The 20,474-nt window shown below is 38.6% G+C and overlaps 1 long non-coding RNA gene across 1 annotated transcript; it reads right to left on the bottom strand.

Moving 5' to 3' along the window:
* Positions 1-859: 859 nt before the first annotated feature.
* LOC137854700 (uncharacterized) lies at positions 860-19,853 on the bottom strand. The gene is made up of 5 exons (XR_011095340.1): positions 19,430-19,853; positions 18,322-18,411; positions 16,996-17,106; positions 5,055-5,149; positions 860-4,088 (listed from the first exon to the last, which is right to left on the bottom strand). It is a non-coding gene; the product is annotated as an uncharacterized lncRNA (long non-coding RNA).
* Between the last annotated feature and the right edge of the window lie 621 nt (positions 19,854-20,474).

Below are 20,474 nucleotides of genomic sequence, written 5' to 3'. Positions count from 1 at the left end.
TCTTCCATGTTGCACTAAATCCCACAGTAACGTGAAGGTTTTGTGCACAGGTTTCTCTCGGGGAGCAAGTGACTCCAGAGACAAATGGGGTTTCTACACTGACCCTGCATACTGATGAAGCAGGTAAGAAGTGGCTTGAGAGTAAAGGCTCACAAAGGAGCACAACAGACCAAGTTCTTGGCAACTGTCTTAAACAAATGGGGGACTGCTCTTAGGATACAGATACAGGCCATTGTTCCAAGTTGTTCTGTGCCTCGTTCCTCAGCTAAGCACAATCATTGGTCTCAGCGGGACCCAAGAAATGGGTTTACGTGTTGGCACACAGATAGGAGTTTGGCAGAAGGAGGTACCTTCAAATATGTGCTGAGCTGCTGGAAAGAGCAGGGCATTTTAAGAGTTGTCTGAAGACACACGCAAATGCTTGCCCCTGTATAGCCAAAATTGTGGAGGATAAAGGCTCAATTTATAGCCAAGCTGAACAGGCCTGGAGACCATGAGCATGGTGTTGAGGTGCTGATTCTGCAGTCTAGTCCTGCCATTAGAATTCACAATTCGGTTAACACAAAGACCTCAGTGCTCTGTGAGCCCTGACATTCAGGCAATTCAGGTACGGTTAAACAGCAGGTGATAGAAAACATGTCTCTCAACACTTCTTCCATCCATTTCCTTCATATTTCTTCTCTTCACGTAGTTCATTGTTCATTCACTTTTTTTTTTTTTTGATTGCAGTAATAGATGCAGCTATGAACGAGGAGGTCCCAAAAACTTCCACAGAGGTCTGTGACCATCAGATGGAAAGGACAACAGAAGAAAATGCTGTTCCCAAAAACAGAGAGACTGCAACATCTGCACAAGATGGCAAGGTCTGTGCCTTTTATTGAAGAGTGTAAGATTAGACATTGGTTTGTCTAATATAGTCTGAATTTCTATTTTTACGACGTAGTTGCAATTAAAAATGGAACCTGTGAAAGCGGTGGGAATACACGGAGCTTAGCAAGCAGGGGCACACAAAATAGTATTTAGTACAGCCTGTAATTCAGCGAGTACTTCTACTATGTGACAAACACAACTGAAAGTAGAACTCAAACGCTGCTGCTTTTCCTTTCCTTCTCTGCTGAAGGCAGCCTCTTCTTTCACTGTTTTCAGCCTCTAAAAGGCTATGTTTTCTGTCACCGGATTCTCAGATGCACAGAAACTCTCAACTTGAGGAAAACTGAAGACAAGTGTCCAAAAGGTGAGTGCTATCCGGACCAGACAATTCCACTGGCACAGCCGAGGGAAGCACTATGCCAGCCCAAAAGCACCATGCTGTCTTCTGCTGCCAGAATGAGAGCCATGAACGAAATTATCAAGAGCCATGAACATCCTGTAAGACGACCACATCACCAAGGAGCTGCTGGGCTGCCAGTTCAAGGTGTGAACAAGAAAACCCAAAGGTTCAAAGAGGTGACATCTGTTCAGAGGAGAGGCTCACTAAGCCTCAGGAGCCACAGATGAGGGAGCCACTGAGAGCGCCCAAAAGCAAAAGCACTTGTGCAGCTTCCAGAATTAAGGCTATCAGTGAAATCCACAGGAATCAAAAACATTCTCAAAAGCGTCCAAACCAGGAAGGAGCTACTTCTCTGGCAGAGTATGTGCAAGGGTTCAAAACCACAGACTCCAACCTAAAGAATTTTGTTAGACATTGGAACAGGCTGCCCAGGGAAGTGGTGGAGTCACCATCTCTGGAAGTCTTTAAAAGACGTTTAGATGTAGAGCTTAGGGATATGGTTTAGTGGGGACTGTTAGTGTTAGGTCAGAGGTTGGACTCGATGATCTTGAGGTCTCTTCCAACCTAGAAATTCTGTGATTCTGTGAATGAAAACGCCAGCTTCACAGTCTATGTGTTGTGCAGTAATGCTCAACAAGTTGACAATAATGAGATGAAATGACTCAAAACTAACAGACTTGTCTGAACTTTTGTTGCCGGTCTCTCGGACCTTGACAGGTTGGAGAATCGGGTGGGGAGAAATTTAATGAAATACAACGAGGGCAAGTGTAGAGACCTGAATTGGGGCAAGAATGACCCCATACACCGGGTTAAGTTGGGGACTGCCCTGCTGGACTGCAGCGAAGGGGAAGTGACATGGTGGTCCTGGTGGAGAACCAGATGACCATGAGCCAGCACTGTGCCCTTGTGGCCAAGAAGGCCAATGGCAACTGGGGGCGTATTAGCAGGGGTATGGTAGAGAGAGGTTCTACTGTCCCTCTACTCTGCCCTAGTAAGACCACATCTGCAATACTGCATCCAGTTCTTGGCCCCCCAGTTCAAGAAGGGGGAACTGCTTGAGAGAGTCCAGTGCAGAGCCACGAGGATGAATAAGGGAGTGGATCATCTCCCTTTCAAGGAAAGGCTGAGGGAGCTGGGTCTCTTTAGTTAGAGGAGACCGAGGGGTGACCTTACTAATGTTTACAAATATGTAAAGGGTGAATGTAGAGGGTGACGGAGCCAGGCTCTTCTTGGTGACATATAATGATGGCAAGGTCTGTGCTTTTCCTGTGTAAATCAGAAGTCTGTAAGATTAGACATCAGTCCATCCAACATAGTCTGAATTTCTATTATGTAGTTGCAATTAAAAATGGAACCTGTGAAAGTGGTTGGAATATACGGAGCTTAGAGATCAGGGGTACACAACGCAGTATTTAGTACAGCCTGTAACTCAACAAGTAATTCCACTATGTCACAAACACGATTGAAAGTAGAACTCAAATGCTGCTGCTTTTCCTTTCCTTCTGTCCTGGTTTCAGTTAGAACAGAGTTAATTTTCTTCCTGGAGTAGCTGGTGGAATGCTGTGTTTTGGCTTGGGATGAGAAGAGTGCTGATAACACCCCGATGCTTTAATTGTTGCAGAGCAGTGCTTATACTAAGCCAAGGACATCTCAGCTTCTTGCTCTGTCCTGCCAACGGGCAGGCTGGGGGTGCAGCAGGAGCTGGGAGGGGACAGACCCAGGACAGGTGACCCCAACTAGCCAAAGGGGTATTCCATACCATCTGACGTCATGCTAGACAATATATAGGGGTGGATAGCCGGGGGAGGGCGCCGGACTGCTCAGGGTTAGGCTGGGCATTGGTCAGCAGGTGGTGAGCAATTGCATTGTGCATCACTTGTTTGTACATATTATTAGTGGTAGTACTATTGTCATCATTGTATTATTATTATTATTATTATTTTCCTGTCTTATTAAACTGTCTTTATCTCAACTCACGGGCTTCACTTTCCATTTCTCTCCCCCGTCCCAGAGAGGGAGGGGGGAGGGTAAGCGAACGGCTGCGTGGTGTTTAGCTGCCGGCCGGGTTAAACCACAACACCTTCTCTGCTGAAGGCAGCCTTCTTTCCTTGTTTTCAGTCTCTAAAGGTCTACATTTTCTGTCACCAGTTTCTCAGAGATGCACAGAAACTCTCAACTTGAGGAAAACTGAAGACAAGTGTCCAAAAGGTGAGTGCTATCCGGACCAGACAATTCCAAGGGCACAGAGGAAGGAAGCACTACGTGAGGCCAAAAGCACCATGCCGTCTGCTGCTTCCAAAATTAGAGCCATTAATGCAATCATCAAGAACCATGCAAGACGTCTTATTTAAGATGGGCACATCACCAAGGAGCTGCTAGGCTGCCAGTTCCATATGTTTTTGAAGGAGAAAATCCAAAGTGTCAAAAAGGTGAAATCTATTCAGATGCTCACTAAGCCTATGGAGCTGCAGATGAGGGAGCCACTGAGACAGCCCAAAAAGAAAATCAGTTCTGTGGCTTCCAGAATCAAAGCAATCAATGAAATCCACAGGAATCAAAAACATTCTCCAAGATATCCAAACCAGGAAGGAGCTGCTTTTCTGGCAGAGAATGCGCAAGGGTTCAAAACCACAGACTCCAACCTGAAGAACAAAGACGCAAGTGTCACAGTCTGTGTGTTGTGCAGTAATGCACAACAAGTTGACAATAAAGAGATTAAATGACTTAAAACTAACAGACTTGTCTGAACTTTTGCTGCCTGTCTCTCTTGCCTGGAGTCTCAGCAGTCTTCTACCATCTTTCTTCGGCAAAAGCATGTCTAAAAGAAAAACCGTGAAAAGCACAATCAGAGGAAGAACTCTGGATCCCCAAAGTACCAGTCTGCAGGTCTTACATACAGGCTACCATTATGTCATGATAACAACAACCTGCTGCCCATGAAGATTAATCTTACTTTGAATTCTGTAGGCACTGCAATACTATGCTCCTCCGAAAATCAGGACATTTGTGACCTGCTTTTCATCCCCGAAGACGGCTTCTTCTGCCATCAGTCAGGAGCTATTAAACACTGCCACCGCTAGAGCAACACACAGACTGCATGGATATGTGGTTTAGACCAGGGGGAAAGGTGACCACTGGAGATCAATGAGTTCCGTCGTAAGGTCCCTAGACCCCCCCACAAGCTGCTTCCAGTCAGTAGAAAACTACCTGTTACTTCTCAACATCAGAAACTCTGCTTGCAGATGTTAGAACGAACCAAACATTTTAAGCTCCTGGCCCCTGCCCCAACAAGAGTCCATTTCTAACCTCTAGAGAAAGACTAGCTCCTAGAAAGACTGGGTGCACAGGACAGCAAGAGCACAAGCACAAATGGTATGTGAGCATGCGTGAGTGAAGGGTGTGTGTGAGCGTAAGACTTTGCCAGTCCTTCCTTTCCCACAGCATCTCGACTGGTACGATGCTAAGGAGCCTCTGGGATCCTGAGCCACAGCTGCACAAGACTGGTGGTGCCCTGGGGTAGTTACTGCCAGAACAGTCACTACTGTATTCAGATATTACTTTTTAAAAGAAGTTTCCTACATATAGGTGAAGCTGTACTATCAGAGTGCATCTTTCCTCTATACAAATACACATTTAAGTAAATGATTCCTTCATATAAAAGTTCATGCATTTGTTTGGATGTAGGTGGTGTAGCACAAAGCCTGATACTGTTCATGTGATAAATAGGCAGGAGGGGGCAAGAGAATAAAAATGAAATGCTGAAGGTATTTGAAGCTCTGCTTACCTGCAGAAGAAACTGCAAGCTCTTCCAGTGATGGTGTCAGAAGCATGCAGCTAGCTCTCGTGCACTTCCAGGGAGTCTTATTTCACCAGAAAAGGCTGGTAATATAAACATGATGTTTATAAATAACCTGTCACACAATACACATAGGAAATGGCAGGAAAGTATAAATTACAGAGCGATTGAGAGGGAATATGTGAAGTTGTCAGGCAGTCATAAACATCAGTAGAGGTTTATACATAACCATTTTTAAAAAGTAATGAAAAGGCATCATTTGCAGTTTGACAAAAGATATATTTTAGAAAAGATAGCATTTCATCCCTGTGTACAGTAACATCTATATAGTCCTTTACTGTGTGTTTACTACTTAGAAAGGTCAATAAATAGTAAGACATAAACAGTAAAGTATAAACTGTTGCAATATAGACTTTGCATCCTACGGAAGTCAGAAGTATGGCCTTCATAGTATCTGTTTTCGCCAGAATTATATTGGTGACAATGAGCTAAACAGTAACCTTCTGCTTGTTTTAAATCATAGTATAGTGTCGTGTCGGGGACTTGAGAAGGTTTTATTCATAGCTGAGAAATGGGCAGAAAAGAACATAAATGTCAAGTAAGTATGGAGAGAACTTTAAAGAAAATCTGCAGAGCTTTGGAAGCAGTCAGGAGACTGGCAATTTTGAATGTCTCCCGAGACCAGAAGGGGACACGAGACCTTGCAGCTTCAGTATTTTCCAAAAGCCAGAGATCTCAGGCTCCTCAATTCAGATTTTGAGTAAACAGGAGATTCTTCTATGCAAAAGTCATACTGAAGCTTTTGAATTTTGTCATTAGGGTACACTGTCTTTGCGAGCAAAGTAACAGTTCAGTAGCAGATTTACTGGGTCTGCCAGGCACACAACTAATTCAAGTAGTCAGTTGCTTTCCCTGTAAGAAATGAGTCAAATCATAGTATTTTATAGAAGGAAAAATCCAGCTACTTATTTCAAAAACTTCATGCCTCCTGTGTCCCTCACAATGCAAATGACAATCTGTCAAAGTACATTTTAAATATTATATGATAAAGACAATGATGTAATTTTATCTCATTTCATTTTGGACTGTAACATAGAGATAACTTTTTACCTCATGCATAATGTTTATTGTAGTGGAGTGTTAGGCAATCATTTCAGAGAACACTGTAATATTAACAAATATAGAAAGAAGGAAGAATGGGAACATACACCAAAACAAGTGTATGTCGTTTCTGAGACTTAAAAAATACATTAATTTTCCTTTGAATAAAGAAAACTTTGAAAAATGTTTATGAAAAGGCACTTTAAATGGAAACCCTGAAGGGAGAACGGGGGAAAGAGAAAGGAGGAATGAGTGATAGTTACTGTAAATTATGTTCCTTTCTTAGCAGTATTGTTCTCATGGCTTGCTAAATGGTTGTCATATCTAAATACTGCCATCATATTAGGAGGTTTTTTTTTCTCCCCATGATGACAAAGTAACCTGAGGACAGAAAATTATGTAAACTACAGAAAAAAAAAATGGCAATTACCAGATACCTTACAACATTCAATGCAGTTTTATCATCATTTGTTTTGATTTATTTAGCTGCAGAATAAGCTTCACAAAGCAAAGTCCACTAATGAGCTATCAAAATGGCAACAAACAACAAACACTAATGAGTTAGGGTGGAATTCAACTTTTCTAATTTATACATCTAAAAGTTAGACATTGAAGACTTTGTAGTCAGTAGAGAAAAATGGGCATCTTCATAGGGTTATTCATCTCATCCTAACATGTGTCTAGATTATGCAGCACGAATTGTGCTTCAGAAATGCTTATTTCTTCTATTGACTTTAAAGGGATCCAACGGTGCCTAGCTGAGATTCAGATGTTTCACTTTTGAATAATACCTAAGGGTAGCTGAGGTTATTTCTATCTATTATACATTCAGTAGGAAAAGTCTGTCATACGGCAAACTAGTGTACAGCCAGCCAAGTAAATCTTCACTTTTCAGAAGAAAAAGAGAGTAGAAACTAAAATACCAGGAATTCTCATGGTACCATGTTAAGACAAGTGATTTTTTGTTTTGACCCCGCAGGCATAATAGGTAGATATTTCCTTATTAGTTATCTTATTAAAATGATTCTCTGTGCTTTCAAATTTAAATCATCATGGCTTTGGCTTCACGAACATTCTAGGGTACTTTGCACAGGGACTCAAATGAACCATAAATCCTCTTGGGAAGAATCCCGCTCTTCCACAGAACAAAAATGATCTGTACTATCTGTTAAGCATAAGCTAATGTATGCGTTCAGTCTTATACTCACGATTTTTACCTTTACCTTTTGTGTCTGCTTTTTAATGGTTTATCTATGCACAGAATGTTTTTGACTCAGTTGCAATAGTTTTTTTTACTGTACTGAACTTTTACACCACACATAGACACTTGTATTGAGGTGACGAGTCCAAAACCAGACATGGTATTCAGATATGAAGCCATTGTGGCTTTGTACAATACTGGTGAGCAACACTTCCTATTTATATCACTGGTGACACAATTCTTTTCATCTGAACTTACCACTACGTGTATCACAATGCGGTCTCAGACGTGGCCTAAGAAATGAATTTAGGATATGAAAAGATGACACAAAAATTGTTCAGTCCTGACCTAGGCAATGTCCAAAAGTTGAAAGTTCCATGTATCCTATTATATATCCCTTGATGCATTCAGGTGTCTGCTGTTATTTTGGCAGATAAATGTATTTCACAAATTACATTTTAGTCACAAAGACTTCACAGCAATGAAGAAAAAATGTCATTGTTAGGGGAAATTGTAACGCTATTAGGAAAGGTAAAAATTTGGAAAGAAAGGCTGAACACATCTAAGGGAACCAAAGCTGGCTCATACATAAACAAAAACATGGCCAGTAAACATACTAATTGGACTATGTTTTAAGTGACTTATGAGTATTTTTGACATCAAAGCCACATGGTATGATTGACAATAAAAGAAGGATTAAAAGAAAATATCTCAAACTTACGGAATAACTGTAGGATTTAAAAGAAATTGGAAAGGCAGGAACATTTCTGAAAGTATAAAGCATAAAACCTAAGAAAGCCAGAAACAAGAAACAGGGAAAAAATCTTTTAAAACTATATTTCAGGGGAAGAAACATCAAAACACTGTCTCTTTGCACCTTGTCAGGAAGCGCTTGATTGAGTTTTACACAGTGAGTACATAAGAATTTGTTTTCTAGAGAATAATGCTTTGAGCAGTATGTATTAGAAAAACCCTTTCAACCTTAAACATCACAGCATTAACTTTGTAATTGACATCCATGCTCATTGAGAGTATGTGGAGGAAAGAGAAAAACAATCCTCCAACTCCTTTTTAATTTGAGATCTTCTTGTAACCTTTGATTATTCTTCAGGTTCTCTGAATTGGGGTTTGCTGTAGTTTTATGTTAACCTATTGAAATATGCTTTGTTTACTAAGTGTTTTTAATCAAGATATCAGACCAAAATAATCCTTTATTCTAATTTTGGTTTCAAGTATTTCACTATGATTTTCAGATGTTTAGACAATATAGGAAGTTACTGTATTTGGGTTAATTTGATCACCTCTAAATGGCATTAACATAATAATTACCAAAGCCTTCCTATTTTACAGATTTACAAGTCCAGACGTTGTAAAATGAGTAGACTGTCCAGAGGTCTATTTCAGGTCTATTTCAAAGCTGAGTTTAAATGAACAAAAGGTTTGTGTTGATTATGATGGATTTAGAGCCAAACCTTATCCTCACTCTCCCCACCATAGTAATGGGATAAACCTCAGACGATACTTAGATCTTCTGTCTTTTTCAATACCTTCTAATTTCTCCCATCTTACATGCACAATCTTTTATTTTTTTCATAAACTGACTTGCAACTCATTGTCTAAGTGACATGTACTGTTTCTGAAACCCAGCAGAATGGGAAAGAGGAAGACATCTCTATGGAAGTTCTGATGGCTATCTTGTAAAATGATCATGAAATAGTATTTATACCACCCCGTGTAATATAATTTCTGTCTAAATCCATAAAAATTAAAGGAGTAGCTGTCTACTCTTTTTATCCTTTTTTTTTTTTTTTTCATCTGTTATTAAAATAGACATAAGATATACTACAGCTAGAGTATCACGTGATTTTACTCTAGTAACATGAGATCTCCCAAAGGGAATATTGCAGTATGTAAGCTGTATCACCCAAATGGTAAAATAAACATAACGAAACTATTCCCAAGAGTGCATTTTCTGTAATGAATATTGCATTACATGTGATACAAAGGAGAGACAAGTAAAACAGATGTTTTTTTTTTGTTTGTTTGTTTTGTTTTTTGCTTGTTAGCTTGCTATTCAGAAAGAAAAGAAAATAAAACACAGACAATTTATATCCTGACTGGACATTATCCTGCATCTTATAGATACTTTGCACTGAATACTATGATAAAAGCATTTAATTCACACAGTATTTACTGCATTTACCTTCACTTTACTTGTTTCTTCCATTTTCTACCCACTTTGTGTAGAGTATGTAGTGTACAGATGAGACCATCTACCACTTTAGGTTTGTACAGTATTTAATTGTACAAGGAGTCACATATTAATTACTGTTGCCTTTTGAGCTGAGTTTAATAGCCTGCATTTGTTCATCCACCAGGCTGAAGTGCTAAAATGAGATAGACAAGCAAGCACTGCATTGGTTATTCATGAGAAGCTTGACGTGTTTCCATGTGTATCTAGGAGCAAAACAGTAACATGTCCATTTATTTTGAAAAGAAAAATTAAAAAAATGGAGCACCTAGTGCTTATGTGTCTCTAGAGTTAAATGACAGCTGAATGGAAGCAATAGGGCTGCCACTTTGAATCTTTTACTTGAATTTCATTAACTCCCCTTATGTGGATTAACCTCCAATTTATTTTTCTTAACCTCTTTTTGTTCCTCACTAGTAAGGCCTGAAATATAGTTATCCAGTGGTATGTTCATTTAATGGAATGAAGATCGAATCTTTGTGTCAACCTGGAAGTGCTAATCAAAACAAGCATTAATCATCTTCAGAGAGCTGTTGTGGAGAACATTTTCACGTGGATTTACTTCTCTAATTAAGCTGCCTAGCTGAAACACCTCAGTTAGAGGAACATCGTTAGGTAGTCCCCCTCTGTAGTCAGTGAAGAGAGAAAGGCCACACAACAGGGCAATTCACATCGATTAAATCAATGGTTTGAAACAAGGTCTTCTCTCTGAGAAGACTATCAATCAGAAAGGAATGTATTTTTCATTAAAATCAACTCTATAATGGACTAACTTCCATATCAGTAAATTGAATATGTTCATAAGTGCTTTATTATCTTAGGAATAAAAGGTATGACTAGAAAAATCACTGCTTTACAATATATACCAGCAAACAATTTCTTGCTGTGAATTATGCTTCCATTTAAATACAGAGCTGATAGCCAATTCTGAGATTCAGTTGGACGAAAATAGCTTTTCCTTTAAATCCTAATCCTGATGTGTAAATCTGAAGTAATTCTTATGACTAATCACCATACTCTAAATATGAAATCTATGTAGCCTTCTACAAAAAAGAGCTTTTTTTTAAGGCTTTTTTTTTTAGACACAATTAGTCTTTCTGAGGTTCAGCTTGTATTCCTGCTTTCATTTGAATCCACAATGACAAAGCAATGTCATGCACTGACCTGTGGTCATCAGACTGTCTAGACTGACTAGCAACAGCTGAAAAAGCTCTCTGGCTTTGGAACATGGTAAAGTAGTGCCAAATGATCAAAGCCTCTCGATCTACTAGATCATTTTTTCGCATTAAAAAAAAAAAAAGTTGTCATATCGGATTATGTATCTAAGAACTATGGCACAGCGCTGGAGATCATTTTTTAATCATTTAATGTGTTCAAAAGATATTATTTGTGACTGATCTTCCTGGAAAGCTTGAATAGTTCCTTTACAGTAAGTCTTTTATTTGCATCATTCTGATACCCCAGTTCTCATGCTGCAATTCTGGGGGAAAAAAAAAAATAAAAAAACAGCAATGTCAACAGCCTAAGGTTCTTTGAAAAAAATGTTATTTTGTTGTTTGTGATCATATCCACCCAACAATCTAAGATATTTTCACACAAAACAGAACATTAAACTAGATCTTGCTCTACAAATATGTTTTAAACTCTTGATACAGGCTTCCAGGATGAGTCAAATGTTGCTGTATCTTGCCTTAGGTTTTTCATTCTGTTTAGTTTCTAACTTGCTTCTATGACAATAAGCATAAAAATGATGTACATTACCAATTTCCTCCTGCTTAGCGCTTTTCCTTTTAACTGTATAATCCACACGGAAAGTGTTCATCCTACAAAAAGCATAAACTCGCTTGTGATATTGAAGGAAAAACTACATTTGAAAACATCAGTGTTGTCATTCATTACGGTCCCATTCAGATAAATATCTACCTTTGTAGAGCTATTAAGATAATCAAGGCTAAAATTTACTTTTTATATACTCTACGAGATCCTTCAATAACTATGACCAAAACCAAACAAAGAAATAAACAAAACGAAACAAAACAAAACAAAAAAAAAAAAAACACAAATAATTTCCTGAACTATTTGGCAGCTTTTAGCTGAGCTAATGATTCTCTGTAGAGAAGCAACCAGATAATGCTATGGTGGGAGGACAGAAAAAGCAGAAAAATTGAAGAACATGATCAGAACCAAAAGATCGGGAGTATGAACAGAGAGTTGGAAAAAAGCAAATGGAATAATAAAATAAAAATGACTGGAAATAGAGTTCAACATTTTCAAACAATAGTTTCAAATTAAGCCTCACCTACAATTCTAATTTTTAAATTTTACAGTTCTTGCAAATTCTCGAGTCAATGTTTGTTTTTTTTCTTTTGCAGGTGTTGCTGAATCAAATGTACTTCATTTTCACTAAAAGACAACCGTAGCTTCATAGCTTCATTCTTCCTAGCTAACATAAAAATTGCCACAAACAACAAAAGAATAGCATTTTTACCAAACAACCTTCCTTCTAAGACATCTAGAAAATAATGGTCTGCTCCCGTGGAAGACTGATCCAGATCATGCAGTTTGTCACAAGTTTGATTCAAAGTATTTTAGAAGCTGTGGTGTGTCTAAGAACGTGGTGTGTCTAAGAATGTAGGGAAACAGAAAAGTAGTAGGCCAATGTGCCTGGCATGTATTTTTTCACTTCCCAATGGCAAAGAGTCGATAGGAAAGCAGGCCCTGTATGGATCTGTGAAAGGCTGGGGAAAAGAGGATTGAGAAAGAATGATCTTAGGTTTTCTGTTGAAGGAAAGAGAAATGAAAGGCAGAAATAGATTGGGAAAGTAATTTTAAATATATGAGCTAAGCTGGGCCTGGTGAAGGGTAAGCAAGGAGCGTCTGAGAGAAGCAGTTTAGAAACCTGGTATATGGCAACTAGTACTGTTTAAAAGGTCTGCAATGTTTAAAATGGTTTAAAATTGTTCTTCTAGATGAACTGGTGCCATACAAAGCTGAAAAAAAAAGTGGATAAAATGGGTATTGTAGATCACTGAAAACAAACAGGAAAACAACTAATGACTGTTCATATTGATGACAGAGCAGGAGATTTCATAACATTTTAATAGGGAACTTTTTTGTTTTAGATTGTTTTGCCTATATTGCAATTTTCACAAAAGCAGGAAGTAACTAACCTCTTGAAAGACCTAATTAATTTGAAGTTATAACACACAGAATGAGAAGTAAGGCTTTGGAAATTACATCTTCCTGCTGCCAATAGCAGGAAGATTGCAATAGATTACTGATTGAGATGCAATCAATAACTGAACATTAGATGAGATGATGGAGTAAACACTAAAGATTTTAAGATGCTTGCCAGATTAGGCTCTGAAAACCGCACATTATATTATTGCTATGTACCTGTTAATGCTGAAGCAATATAAATATAATGACTAACCAAGTAAGGTATTCCAGCATACTAGATATGTTACATAACTATATATACAGGTCATGAGTAATAAGAAAGTCTGCTTCCAAGGGAAAAAAAAAAAAGGCTGTTGTCCCTAAATCTGATAGCTGTTATTCACCATTTACCTTCTGTACTGAAGAAATTAAAAGATTAAAAGTAGGAATAAGAAATCAGCGGCTTGGTATTGCTAGTATGCTTATATGATTTTAGCAATAAGAAGTTTTAAAGCTTGAAACTGGTTTGTTCTTGTTGCACAGTTGCAGCGTTCTGTAAAACTGAACTTAAAAACCAACCAACCAACCAAGCAAAACCCAAAGGTCCAACTTTGAACTTGAGGGAGAAGTGGCAAATGCTCACCTTGCCTCCTCAGCTTTTAGTCATGACACTATGGCAGAAATTCTAGATGTGCAGTAACTCAAGATCCTACATACCCTGCCTAGGTACTATTTAGCTTGAAAATACTGCAAGTAAGGCAAAAAAGCTGTGTCACCTCAACTTTAGGAAAGGAAATAAAAAGAAAATGACACTCATGAGGATTCTGGTATTAATTATTTTGAGCATATAATCAAATTCTTAGTTCCCCCAAAGGAAAATATCTGAGACACAAGAATTTAACTAAATTGAACTGCAGTGCAAGCTGTTCACTCATTAAAAGCCTGGAGGCCTGGACAGACCAGAAACATTGAGCAATGGTTGCTCTTCGTGATGAGGATGAAGCTTTGCAGTATCAATTGTACTAATAAATACTGGTTAAAACATCTTGTTCTGTGATAATCAAGGTTCAAATCTCTCCATGTTGGTTCTACAATAAAGAGCTTACAAATTTGAGGGAACCATACATGTTGCTTCTTACCTGAAAACTCTTGAAAGAAATAAATTAGTTCTATTTATTAAACCAAATAAAATTATGTCAAATGCTTCAAGATAAGAAATTAGGCATTCCTGAAATATGCTTTATCTACGAAGCTGTTTCTTCTCCTGGGTGTGTAGCTCCATGATTTTCTTCTCACACATGATTTAGAAAAAAAAAATAGTAGAAAAAATCAGCACATTTTCTCATGCTTTTTTATATTAAGTGATTTTTTTATATTGTTTCCTTTCTTCTGTAAGGAATGTTCTTCATAAAATAAACATAAAATATAAAATCATGAATCTGCCATATTCTCTAAGAATTTAATTTATTTCTAAAGGCCTACAAGATTTATACTAAGATTGGAAATCGGTCTTTTTTTTCTCATTAAACAATTGTTTCAAATATATTTATTCAGGTAATTTTACTAAAAACAGTAAAAAAAAAAGATGTCTTTCCATCTATAAAGGATTCTGTGAAGTATCTTATGACATACAAAACTCGGAAAAAAAAAAAAAAAAAAAAAGAGAAAATTGTTGATTCTGGAATATTGCATCTGGTTTGAGGACTCATGAGCACTGAAATCTTATTTGGATTACCTGCAGAGGTTTTAGAGAAAAGCTATGTATGTACTTGTTGAAAAGCAGACTCTACATTCTTGGAGCACAGTTCATTAAATTTATCAAAAAAACTCTATGTAGAATACATATTAAGAAGTGGAAGAAGGAAAATTACAATAAGACCCAATCACTGGAAAAAGAAATAAGACAAATTAAGATGAGCAATAAGGAAGAATAACTTTTCATTGTAATCAGGATTAGCCACTCAAAAAAACACAATGCATTTTAATGGGATCACCTTCAATGACATTTTTTCACCTCTGTTTGGCAATGTTTCTAAATGGTATGTTGCATTTGATATAACAGTATGTAAAAGGAGAGTGTATAAGGTCCAGGACCTTTTCCAAGGCCACACGGGAGTCAGTGATGTGAACTAAATCTGGTCAGTCACAATAATTTATGAGTGCATGTGAGAATGTAGGAGTTTCCACTACAGCAGGTTGAGGTTTATCTGGTTGAGGACTTCTAAGACGAGAGACAACGACCAGACCCCTGGTCTCGCTAACTGGTGGGCTATGAAACTACAGGCACTGTTTTCAGTACGATCAACATGGACTTTATAGCTGGTAAGATCAAGAACCAGGGGGCTCTGGACAGGGAGGCTGAAGAAAACACAGAGCTCTGCTGCAGGTGTGCAGGGGGAAAGGGAAGCAGGAGGAACAAAATGGAGGATAGGTAGAAAATGGTAGAAAAGGACTGTTTGTGTGTAAAACAGGACTGGTCAGTATGCTTGACTGGCTGAGCCCAGCTCCTGATCACTGCAGTCAGTCCTTGTATTTCCTCCTTAAACTTTTTCTTACTTCTCCCTCCTTTTATTTGCACTTTCTCCTGTGTGTATGTGCATGGCAAGGACAACATGCCTGCTTACTGCAAGACCTGCGTGCATGAGCAAAATTGTCCCCTGCAACTGGGGTCATGTCTGGGGGTGTAGGCCTGTGGGACGTGGTGCCTGTTACTGGAGCGAGTGGGGGTCTTGGCATCAGTAGTTGGGGGGAGAAGGGGAAGGGATTGCTGTCTTCATCTCCAAGTGTCCTACAGACTTTGTGCCTGGAGTGCCAGCTACTGGGGACCACTGTCAGTGAACTGGATGCCAGCTACTGGAGTCAGACTGGGTGTGTGGGTACCCTCAGTCTGTGGTGTCAGCTAATGATGCAGGTGAGGGCCTTTAGTGTTCCCAAAATAGTTACTGGGGTAAAGGAACCAGCGTTGAGTGAGGTGAGGGCAGGAGACCCATGAAGGAGGCAAGGGGGCCTGTGATACAGGCAAGGGTGCTAGATGGACAGAGGGGCCATGACAGGTACTCGAAGGATCCACAAATGGATCCTTCCGTTTCAATGGATCCGTCCATGATCCAAATGTGTTGTGTGTTTGTGAATCTGGAGTGTGCTGTGTGTGTGCCTGCACCTGAACTTCCATCTCTACCAGCCACAGAGGAGCAAGGGTCTCAGCTGCCTATGGCTATGTTTTACTGGAGTCCTGTGTGTAGGTGCTGTTGAATGCAGCCAGCCCTTAGTGTGTATGCCCAGCTGTGGCAGTGTCCTCTCTCTATCTGCATGTCTGTGTGTCTCTGGGATTTGCTCAGATTTGCTACTGGCTAAACCTGCAAAGGGAAACTGGCAGCTACATCCCCGGGCACTGAGCTGGGCCTCAGTGGCCAGACTGGAATGGTCCCAGGCTGGACCTTTACCGCACTTAACATCTGAAATAGGAAATAATTCAGGAAACGCCTTAACATGGTTTTTAGGTGAAATTAGTCTAGATAGATCACAACAGCCCATACTGCCTTTATGAAGCTATAAAACACTGCGAAGGTACTAATATCTGTTAAGAATTACTTTTCCTCAATTGTTTGAAGCTCAAGGCACACAAATCTAAGTGTCTTTAAGTCTCATTTTCAAAGAACAAATTGCAGTAAGATTTTTACTATATTAAGCACTGTTTGCCCTTTCTGTAGAAATTGTATAATGATGAATTCTACAAGGTACCTTTCCAATTTCCATTACATACCCTGTAGGATAGTATGCTAGATTTGATAGGTGAGTGCACTGATCCAGAATGCCAAATTCAGTGTTCCCAGATTCTTTGACTTGTTTATTTTATTAAAGTGTTAACCAAACTGCCATGTAAAAAGAAAATAAGGAAATGTCCTCAGTGCAGAGATGAAATTCTTTGTCATGACTTTAAACAGGATCAATGGTGCAATACTATTTAGGTAACACCAAAGGAGATTTAAAATAAAAACACCAGATCAGTTTTATTTACTTCATTTTTTTTTTGTACTTCTTCACACAAATTTGTCATCTAAGTTGTGAAAGGCAGAAGAACTACTTAAGATAGGAAAAAAAGAATTTGACTCAGCATTTTGTCTTTTATTTTCCTTCTTTTTCTTAAAATATTACAGTATAGCCTGGAGTAGCACTATAATGAGGTACTTCACAGTTAAGGGAATAATGTCTCCTACCTGCAATTATCAGGTGCGGAAGGATGGTGGTGGTGTAAAGATATTTCTTAATGGTTGTTACTTAGCAAGTACACTTCCAGAAGGAGTTTCTCTATGTTCCATACATTTAGGCTGTAAATTAGAAAACTCACTTTGCTTTGCTAGTACATTTGATGTTTCTATTCATCTTCCCCCCCCTCTGGTACTGAACAGTAAACAACACCTCAAAGATGTTTTTCCTCCATGTAAGCATAAATTAGATCACCATAACCATTCCTGGAGTTCATACTTTTAGAAGACTCACCAGGAAAAAAGAAAAAAAAAAAAGACCATAAACAAGCAAAGGAGAGTGCGCTCAAAAGAGAGATCAAAAGGGTTCAATTCATTCAGATTATCAGGATGAAGAAGTAACTTGATTAAAGAATGACAGTTATTTCACAAAGCAGAAATATCAAATATTACAAGGACAATTATTTATTGATAAAAGCTGTAATAAGAATATAGAAGAAAGACAAATTCAAATAAAAACAAGGCGTTCACTTTAATGGTAATGAACCACTACAACAAAGTACCAAGGGGAATGTAGAATTCTTTACAGGCTGATATATTCATCTCAAAGTTTTATGATTTTTTGGAGGACACTTTAGGCTGACAGTTTTTAAAGCTAGTAGATGGCCACAGTGTTGCCTAGCTTGACCTTGTGCATAGCGTTAACCATAGGAATGCATTGCATCAATGGATCATAGTTTTAATTTTTAGAAAATAATTTATTTTTAAAAACCCATCTAAAAACACATTTCTAATGATGTAGAGTCTATAATAAACCTTGGTAAATTGCTATAATGGATATCCTCCTTCACAGCTGATGGCCCCCAAAATACTTTTTCATGGCAACTTGGATTTTCTGTGGGCAACATAGGGTGATGGGGCTACTTGAGATAAATTGATGACAAACATTTCAATTTCTCACATAACAGTAGATACCTACTCTTTGCAGATAAATGATCACCCTTCATTTTAAAGAGTTCATGCATACAGAGTCATAAAGAGTCATCATAAAGAGTTCATTTTTAACACGAAGTCACACAGATCCTATCACCAAGGTTTAATACTACCCAATAGGTCATATCTATGCTCCTAAGTGAGAAATTCCTATGCACCGTATGTTTTATCCAGCATCATGATACTTGATGAATACTTAGAATATGTATTTTTTTAATTATTTTTTTTGCCCTTTCTGGCATCTTAACCAATTTTGATCTCAAAACACACTGAATCTATGCTAAGCACTTGTTCCTTTATTTAACTGAAAACAAATTATACTTTGATTAAAGACAAGCTACTGACCTCTTTAAAAGTAAAGCAGATGAAATTTAACAGTTTCTGATCCGCTTGGGGTCAGGATCAACATATAATGATGCCATGCCATCATGACCTCTGTAAGTAATCATAGTAATAGTCACTTATTTTCTACAGAGAAGGTTAATCAAATTTACCTTTCACACAATCCCCAATTGTAGTTTCTTTCTATGGCTAGAACAAATTTTGCTTGGAGTATAAGTTAGGTATCCTAGAAGCAGTTTGCTAAAATCTCCCATGAGATTTTTGGGCTGTTTTCACCTTCTAAATTTTCCTCTTTGTCCAGTGTTGCAGTTCTTACTGAGAATTCCTATTAGCATGGATGTGGGTACACAGAAACTTGTAGGGGCCCATCTTTTAGGAACCTGCTTGTTAAGGTGGTGAGAGCAGAAATTCTGAAATAAGGGGCAGAGCTAGAGCCAACCATTTAATGGTGTGGATGAAAGATTTAGAAGTCATGGAATAGTGGGAAGGCATCCGCTGCCTCCATTTCTCTAAAATCTACACCAGCAAACATTGTGGTATGACTTTTAGATATAATCTTCCATAGCAGTAACTTTATAAAAATTCTTACTCAGAAAATTACTGGTATATCAATTATAAAACGACTTCCTAGCTCATACCAATTTAGAATACTACACAAACCTAAGCTGTAATATTTATGATGAAGCACTGACAATACAGACTTTCAGTCCCATAACACGCACATACATTTTTCTAGAAGCCTCCATGATATCTTTCAGAACCCAAATACATAGCGACAATTAGAGAATTTCATCTTAGTGTTTATTTACTGTGAATGCTAAGTGCTATTAATATATATATCATCAATTTAAGAGTTCAGTATTTTGAGCAAACAAGCTGCTTTGAATTTTAGCATTTTTCTGTGTTGACAGCAACTGAACCTTATGAAACAAAGCAATTTCATAAAATTTGTGATATTAAACTCACAGCACAGAGAGGCTGACTTACCCAGAACAAAGCACTTTTGAATTTAGGTCTTTATGTGGCTGATGATAAATCAAATGTAAAATTTGAGTCAATGGAGATCACAAAATCACAGAATAGCTGAGGTTGGAACAGACTTTGAGCTTACCTGGCAAGGTTTTGGTAGCAGGGGTGTCCTTTGTGAGCAGAGCCCAGCAGCTGCCCCATGTCAGATCAGAGCCAGCTCCAGCCGGCTCCAATAGGGACCTGCTGCTGGCCAGAGCCAAACCAAGGAGAGGCATTGATTGTCCTTCTTGGAGGGCAGATTGACGAAAAAAAATGCTGTGCAACAGCAGCTGGGAGAATGAGGAGTGGGAAAATATGAGAGAAGCAGCCCCAAGACCAGTGCAGAAGGAGGGCAGGAGGTGCTCCAGGCACACAGCACAAGTTCCCCTGCAGCCCACGGAGGAGCCCCCGGCGGAGCAGGTGGATGTGGCCTGGAGGAGGCTGCAGCCCACGGAGAGCCCCCGCAGGGCCAGGCCCCAGGCTGGAGCTGCAGCCCATAGGGAGGAGCCCACGCAGGAGCAGGAAGACTTTTTTTTTTTTTTTTTTTTTTAAGCACATAGCACTAGAGCTAAGAAGTATAAAAGGGCAGAAAAAGTGAAAGATACACAATATAATGATATTTGCAAACATTTTAACACAGTCTGTAAAATGACTGTGTGAGTGCAACATAACTCGTGCTTGGGTCCAAAATTCTAGATAATTTTAACATCCATGCAGTGTTGTATACTAACCAAATGTTCCCAGAGGGACAAGGTTCAAGCATTACTAAAAGGTCTAAGTGAACTAGAGACTTACGCAAAACATTTAGGACACTTTCTAGAGTTCAAGAGCATATCTGTAGATATATTCAGAAATCCGTTAAGACTGACTGCTTGCAAAGTGCTCTTTGGATTATACCCTAAGGCAGAACTACTTGGAAGGCAAGGAAGCTAAACACAGGTCATGTTCTGTGGATCTTAATGTTAAGCAAAATATCTTTATAGCTTCGTTATGTGTCCACAGAAATTAAGAAAACAAAAATGCAGAATACTAGTCCTTAGTATTCTAGTATACTAGTCCTTCAACTTCAGCTACAATGAGCTTTCTTCCTATAAGCAGTACTGTTTCTTTGAATTAGTTATTAAATATTAAAAAAAAATTAAATAGTT

This window comes from Anas acuta, chromosome 3 (genome assembly GCF_963932015.1).
Source record: "Anas acuta chromosome 3, bAnaAcu1.1, whole genome shotgun sequence".
Taxonomy (NCBI): Eukaryota; Metazoa; Chordata; class Aves; order Anseriformes; family Anatidae; genus Anas; species Anas acuta.
Note: the sequence above shows the minus strand (reverse complement) of the source record. Positions and strands in the feature narration are given on the sequence as shown.